At 38.6% G+C, this 8,174-nt stretch overlaps 1 long non-coding RNA gene across 1 annotated transcript; it reads left to right on the top strand.

The window, feature by feature from the left end:
- The first annotated feature begins 263 nt into the window (after positions 1-263).
- LOC122740065 lies at positions 264-7,461 on the top strand. The gene is made up of 3 exons (XR_006354707.1): positions 264-377; positions 3,439-3,530; positions 7,189-7,461. It is a non-coding gene; the product is annotated as an uncharacterized LOC122740065 (long non-coding RNA).
- The last annotated feature ends 713 nt before the right edge of the window (positions 7,462-8,174 follow it).

The raw sequence follows: 8,174 nt of genomic DNA, 5'->3' as shown, positions 1-8,174 counted from the left end.
ACCTCCTCCCCTCTCCACTACCCTTTTCTGGCTGCACCCACCAAATTTCATATCTCCCAAGTAGTAACTTGGGTTCCTTCCTATAGTGTTTCTGAACATGCTTAAAATATTTTGAGCTCACTTTTCTGCCGAATAGGAAAGGCAAGCTATCAATCGACTACTGTGGCCTGCCTATAGCAGCACACAGCCAGGAGTACACAGTTGAGCACACTGTCGGGCTCAACAATGAATTGGCCATCTTCTTCATCTGATCCTAATTAGCCCCTCTCCTCATCCAACCAAGTCGCCAGACGACTCATTCTTTGCCTGGGATCTGTAAGGAAGTGTGGACTGGGAGTGCCAAAGGAACTGCAGCAGGTGCATGGCCCATTAGAATGGTAAGAAATGTTGAAATGATCCTTTACAGATCAAAGCACAGATAAGTAGCTAGTTCCAGGTTTCTCCAACTCAGCTAATAACCAACCCTTTCCGAAGACTCCTTTGACACTTGCTAAGCAGTGTCAAACTTTCATAACAGGATTTATTCCAAACAGAAGATGAGACAGACTCTTCCCCAGTGCTGAAATATTTGGCCAATGTCAGAGAGATTTGGCTAAGTGGGTTCAATCAACTGTTTTCAGCCCATTCTGGTTCATAATCCCTATTCAGAATGAAGTGCCTTGCAGCCTAATGAATGTGGTAATGGAATCCTTGTGTATGTTTTTCCACAGCAGGGTGCAGATTAGCATAAGTGTCATATTCTGTTGGCATGCCTGGTATTATATCTGAGGCGTTGCACACACTGGGAATTTTTCAACTGGATAATAATAAGATGAATATGGCACGCATATGCGCAGAGAACACACCGTTTTTTAGAAAGCCACCTCTAATAAATCTCACCTGGAGGTGCATTGTGATAGATTAACTTTGCACTTTTACTTGAAAATGTAATATTTTACACCAAGGGTCCTGTAACATGAGTAAGAAAGAAGAATTAGATTGAATTTCATTTCATGCAGAGTTTTAAAGAATGCTGTCATTTTGGACCATGGGGTAGAGGAATATTTTGCAGCTCTTCCAGTTTCCCAAATTCATGGCAAGTTCAAAGCCTCACTTTCCCATCATAATTGCTCAAAGCTGAAGTTTTAGCTCCCAGAGATGCCAAATGGGGGTGGTTTGAGGGGGTGGGAGGGATTCTGGGGAGTGAAACATCATAGAACAAGGCAAAGAAGGGGAGGGAGGAAGAGTGTTGGTGAGCAAACACAGTCTTGACCAACTTTAAGAAGCTCAAATTGGTTGGTGAATGAAAAAAGGGAGAGGATTTTTCAAAGGTATTTTCTTTTTACCTTCAAGGATAGATTTTCTTTCTACCTTCTGAGCAGTCCTTGATCTGAAGGCAAAGCCCAGTTAAATAGAAATTGAATCATGTGTAAGTTCACTCAGGGTCAGGAATTGATGACCACAAGACAACAAAATGTTCTGTGATTCTAGGAAACTAGTATAGGGATATTTTTAGTCCAAACCATATGTCATAACCTCCATGCCTTTGCCTTCACAAGCAAGGTAAAGAGGAGAAGTGGAGGTGATTCTAAAGGCCTGACTCTTCTACTATTAAAGCCAAAGTAAATTAATTCAATCCAAATCAGTTTGTTGTACGACTTGATTGAATTCCACTGATTTTTGCTCTAGACTTTTCATCACTTTGCCATGTAACCAGAGGTTAAAAGCTGAACATTTATGTAAGTGGAGAAGTTTACTCAGAGTGACTTAGGCATTTTGTTTCTAATAGTTTTTATTTATTTATTTATCTATCTATCTATTTATTTATTTAGGTGAGGTAATTGGGGTTGTGACTTGACCAGGGTCACACAGCCAGTAAGTGTTAAGTGTCTGAGGCTGGACCTGAACTCAGGTCCTCCTGACTCCAGGGCCAGTGATCTATACACTGTGCCATCCAGCTGCCCCTCTAATATTTTTTAGAGAAACTCTTGATGAATTTTTCTCTACCCCCCTATAGGGAAGGCAGCACTACTTTTGAATAGCCTCATAATTTATGACTTGATTAGGGGAAGTATATACCCAAGGAATATATACCACTTAAGCAATGGTTTAGTATGACTAATCAAAGAGGTTTTCCTGGCACACAAAAGGTATCTATCTCTCTATCTATCAATCTATCAGTAAGGGTAGAAAAGCATGTCTTTATGCTTTTAAGCATGGTGACATGGGAACAGCCAAAGCATATTATTAATCAGTCCAAGGTAAGTGCTCTCTCTGTATCATATTTTAATCGGATCCTTTCTGCTGCGTTAAAGAAATTATATCTGTGGCTGAAATAACATTTAGAAAAGAAATTGTTTGCCAAGTGAATGAGACAATCAAACCAGTCATTTAGAGTTGGGGATTAAATATGAATCTCATTTACCTTTATTATCTGTACATTTCTAGCTAATCATCATAACTCAGACAATTTAAACTTCATTGAAAATGTAGCCAGTAATGGTTTGTCATTAATATTTGTTTGTTATGCTTCCAGTCTGGGCTAAGCATCCTTTATGAAGGCCAGTTTATTAGTGTAGGGCCAATCTTCTTTTTTTCTGGAAGGAGGAAAAGATGAGCAAGGCAGTTGGGAGGAATAGACTTCTTCTGATGCTAATACTCCTTGAAGTAATCTTATTTGGGCAAAGCCCCTACAGCCATATACAGGCCCCAGTGACTGGTCTTACTTGCTAGCAGCACCCCTTCTGAAAGGAAAGCCATCTGCCCCCCTCCCTGCAAGGTAGCATGTTTGCAAAGAGTCAGCTTTCCAGCAACTTGACCAAGGCTCGTTAAGGGAGACTCCACTGACTGTTGAAGGAATGTAATTGTAATTTCCACTGAAGTTCAGGGGCCCCCCATTTTAACCTCATCACCCATTTCTTTGCATGCGGTAGAAAAAGGCTGGGTGGCAAATGTATTTAAGACTGAGGAAAATGGCTGTTAAGTCGACCTTGGTAACTTAACTGAAACAGTATACGTGTAAATCCATTGCAAATCCCCTGCCTTTCACAACTCCTGTCCCAATGGAAATCAGATCATAGGACTGTTTACAAGAGTCTACGATTCATTTGGATAAAGAACCATGACAGCACCGCCCAGGATTATTTGAAATTTTAGTAACCTAAGCTTTAAAAAAATATTCTAAAAGCAAAATAACAAGGGACAGGTAATTACTGGGAGCTAATTACTTATGATATTTCATATTTGTAATAGGTGAACAATCTCTGTAAATGTCAGCTCATGGCACCTTTGCAATCAGTTGTAATTTTTATTGTTTAAAGAAATGTCAACATTTCCATTTTTCCCAACTTTTGATATCCAGGATTGAAGTGCTGGAATGGCTGAATGCATCACCATTAAAACCCTTTCCCCTATTGTTTTGTCTGAGCCCAAGTTAATATGCAATTTTCTTTTCTCAAGAAAAGAAAGAAAAAGCTACATTCTCTTTCTGGACGAAAAATACTGCTTATAAAAGAGGGCAAAGGGGAATTCTTCTGAAGTGAAAGTCTCGGGTATGTAAGTACCATTCATGGCTTTATGAGTAAATATTACATTTTAATTACCATCATAATTAATCTTCTCCTAGTAGCATTTTATGAATGTGAACTTGGGAATAATTTTCAGTAAATTCATATAAATTGGTTTTTTTTCTTCCTCAGCTTTGAAATATTGACCGAGAACATTAAAATCCCTTGAAAAAAATTATTACTTGAAATTTGTAAAAAAGTCATTTGCTGGGAGTAATTCCCCAAAGATCAAGAAGGGAAATATAAGGAAATGTCAGAGAAGCTAGGGAGGATGATAGGGCATCTGACTGAAATGCAGAAGAGCTGGATTCTAGTCCTGGCTCTGCTATTAACCAGCTATGTGAGTCATAGCTATGAAAGAGACTAGGTATCCTTCCTGTCCTCTCTATTATTCAGGCTTGAGAAGAAGGAATGAAAGTTGCTATTGGTATGGGGAGATTTGGGGACTACCCAGAAGGCTTCATTGCCTCCCCAAATATCCTCACCTATTAATGTCTAAAATTCTACCATTACTGGTACTTTTATTTGGAGACTTTGTAAAATAAAGTGACCCTCTCGAAGACAAAGGCCATTAAGCCTTATGTGATTTCTACATTAGTGAGCATATCAGCTTTATTTTCCTGAGCCATTACTTTAATAAGAAGGGAAGAAAAAGAGAGCATGAGGCAACTGAGGCCCTGAAAAGCATCCCAAAAGGAGGAAGGGGATTCGAAAAGGGGAGGCTGGGGAAACAAAACACAAACAGGTAGCTTGATAACCTTGAGTAGAGTGGAATTAGTCTCTCTGTGTAGTGCTGGGAAATTGACTCAAATATGAGTCAGAGGGAGGAAGACAATACATGCAGCCAGTAAGTACTCAGAGCAAGAGAGTGAAAGCAACTGAGAGGATAGAAGCAAGATGAAGAGACCCAGTTTAAATAACAGCTCTGCCACTAAAGTTCTATGGCCTTGAGCAGGTGATTTCACCACTCTGGGCCCTAGTTCCTTCACTTGAAAAAATGAAAGGGATGGGCTAGAAGACAAGTGAGGGAAGAATCAATACAATCAAACTCTCAAGTTCCCTCTGAAGAACTTTGGAATTGATTGTGAGACATGCGAGTCACTTGCACAGGACCATCCAGTATGATGTGACCACATCAAAGAAGGTGCTGTGCTCTGTGAGCTAAGCAGAATTCTGTAGCTCAAAAGCAACTCAAGATGTACAAATTTAGATCCATCTCCACTCCAAATGTTCAGTTGGACTATTTGTGTACAACCTATGGTAGAGCCTTCTGAGCTAATATTGGTCTGATCAGCTACAGTATGACACACTGTACTTTATTCCCAAAATGATGATGTCATTTTGGTCCTCTCTGAGCACAAAGGACAACAACCAACCAAGGTAATTAAGGTACTTTTTCCAACCTATGTTCACCACTGTATGTAGAATAAGAAACACAGGGGGCAGCTAGGTGGCACAGTGGATAGAGCACCAGCCCTGGATTCAGGAGGACCTGAGTTCAAATCTGGCCTCAGACACTTGACACTTACTAGCTGTGTGACCCTGGGCAAGTCACTTAACCCTCATTGCCCCACCAAAAAAAAAAGAGACTGATAGAATAAGAAACACAAAATCTCCAAATCAGAGAGTCACAAAGGCCATCTGGCTCAAATCTCAGGTCAGGCAAGGTCTCTATCTTTAACATTATTGGTAATGTTATGGTGGGTATCTGAGAGCTTTTGAGTGCCCTTGTTCTTACCAAATAGAGGAATGGTCCCCAAACAGATTACAAGATTGAGAGAGGAATTTTTTCTGAATAAAGTATTGGTTTAAATCATGGTCCTAAGTGAGTTACATACATTGAACTGGGGAAGAATACATCCCTTAACAAGAATATTTCCCCTACAACCAACTGAACAAATGTTCATACAACCTTTACTTATATAAACTTCCAATGAAAAAGAAGCTCCACTGGGACAAACAGTTCCAATGTGGGATAATTAATTGTTCAGAAGTTCTTCCCCCCCCCCTCCCCACCCTTTAAACCATGTCTAAGTGTGCCTTTCTACAACTTCTATCCACTCTTCTAAGCTTTGTACTTCGGGCTCAAACAAAACAAATTGAATCTCTCAAATACTTGAAGACAACATCTTTCCCCTCTCTGTCCCCTCCAAATCATCTCTTTTCTGGGCTAAAAGTCCATATTTCCTTCTTTTCACTCTTCTACTTCATGGAATCTCTGCCTTTATCCTTCATCAAGGTGGATAGGTATCACAATGGTTAGAGCACTGGACTTAGAATCAGGAAGACCTGAGTTTAAATCTGACCTCAAATGTTTGCTAAATGTGTGATCCTGGGCAAGTCATTGAACTACTATTTGCCTCAGTTTTCTCATGTGTAAAAAATGGATGATAATAGCACCTGTCTCCCAGGATTATTGTGAGAAAAATTAATATTTCGGAAGCACTTTGCAAACCTTAGAAAGAGCTATACCTATTGTTTGTTGTTTGTTGTTGTTGTTATACTCCTTTAGGTTCAAGGCCTTGGCATCCCATGGCCTAAGCGTTCCCTCCCTGACCCAGAGTTGACCTTTCACACACCCTTTTCTATACCTTGTCTAAGTATGTTCTCATTCTTCAGTTAGCCCTTTAAATTTAACATTTTATTCATTCATTCATTCATTTAGTTAGTTAGTTAGTTGTTCGTTCGTTCGTTTATTTATTTATTTATTTGTGGGTGAGGCAATTGGGGTTAAGTGACTTGCCCAGGGTCACACAGCTAGTAAGTGTCAAGGGTCTGAGGTCACATTTGAACTCAGGTCCTCCCAAATCCAGGGCCAGTGCTTTATCTACTGCACCACCTAGCTGCCCCAGCCCTTTAAATGTATCTAATTTTTATCTCAATCCTTCATGATCAGGTTCTTTGTGACTTCAAAAGCTACAATAGGCTAACTTGATAGAACTCTCAGGGCCAGTATGTTTTTGAAAGAAGAATGAAATTCCAAGGTCTCTTCCATGAGTCAAAAATAACATGCATTTTATAAGTAATTTCTAAGCAATGGACCTTTTCTTGATTGTTTAACTCAACAATCACTAACAATGGTGCTATGTTGAGTGAGTTGGGGAGAAGAAAGTATTTAGGGATACCTAGTTGATGTGATACTTTAAGACTTGCAAAAACATTTTACATACATTATTTCATTTAATTTTCATAACGTTCCTGTAAGGCAGATGCTATAAATATCTTGTTTGTACAAAGTTGTTTTCATGTTGTCTCCCACATTAGACCATGAACTCCTTGAAAGCAGAGACTGTCTTTTGCCTTTATATGCAACTACATTTATCAAAGTGCCTGGCGCATCGTAAGGACTTAATAGATGAATGTTCACTGACTGACTGTTATAAGTATTATTATCTTATTTTTCAGATGGAGAAATAAGAGCCAATTTATGCAGCATACCTATAGAATTTAGGGCTTGGAATTAGCCAAACAATGTGTTCAGATTCCACTTCTGATTCTCACTACTTGTGTGTAAGAATCATTTAACCTCTGAGAGTTTCAGTTTCCCTGACACATAAGGCCAACCCTATATGGGAATCATAAAATGGGTAGATAGGCTATTTTTAAAATAATATATTAAATTGAATACAATTCTCTTTTTTAGGACCTTCTCATTCTTTTTCAAATGACTTCGAGGAAAAAGATAAAAGGGTAGCAATTAGAGAAATTGAGGGAAGGAACCTGAATGGAATGCAAAAAGAAGGTCAAGTTGATGATGTGTGATAAAGGAACACTGAATCCAAAAAAAGAAAATCAATATTCCCTGTGCACTCACTAAAGTCTTCCCTTCCAGTGATATAATGAAAGTAAACACATGCTGGGTAAGAGAGGACTATTGCTTGGACCCAACATGGCCATCAAAACTTGTTCAAATAGCTCAAAATAAAATATCAAGAAGATACAGTAATGAGAAATTTTATTCAGTTCACATAAATGAAAACTAATCTTACACCCAGATTTGTTTTAACATCTTAAATGTAATCAGAAACATTTTAAAGACATGCTATTAAATCTTTTAAAATAAAGTATGTATCTTCAAATATGAAATCTGCCTTTTGTGAAATAAACAAAACACAAGTTCTTTTGCTTTAATGTATGCTGAAGAAGAATGAATTTTTGTAATGGAGGCATATGTACCTGGGATGGTGTTGGTCCCAGCTGAGTCTCATCATCCCTCTAAGAACTGAAAGAGCTTGAAAAGCATATGGATCCCAGAAGTCTTTGAGCAAAAAAACATAAAGCTATTGCTTATACACTCCATGAAATCAATCCTAGCCCAGCTGAATTTTCCATGTTTCCTGGACCCTATTTGGCTAGTTATTTGACCCCACAGTCTATTTTTTAGCACTTAATACTAGATTGATATCTAGCAAAAGATCCACTCACATAAACTCCCAACTATTTCACCACTTGCTACTAAACCACAATCCCATTTGACTTAGGATTTGTTGTGTTCTCCCCCATTAGAATGTGACTTTCTGGAAGGTGAGGACTATTTTTGCCATTCTTTTTACCTCGAGCTCTTGTTATAGTGCTCAAAACATATTAAATACTTATTAAATATTTGTTGTTGTTGTTGCAAAACTCCCT

This window comes from Dromiciops gliroides, chromosome 2 (genome assembly GCF_019393635.1).
Source record: "Dromiciops gliroides isolate mDroGli1 chromosome 2, mDroGli1.pri, whole genome shotgun sequence".
In the NCBI taxonomy this organism is placed as follows: domain Eukaryota; kingdom Metazoa; phylum Chordata; class Mammalia; order Microbiotheria; family Microbiotheriidae; genus Dromiciops; species Dromiciops gliroides.
Note: the sequence above shows the minus strand (reverse complement) of the source record. Positions and strands in the feature narration are given on the sequence as shown.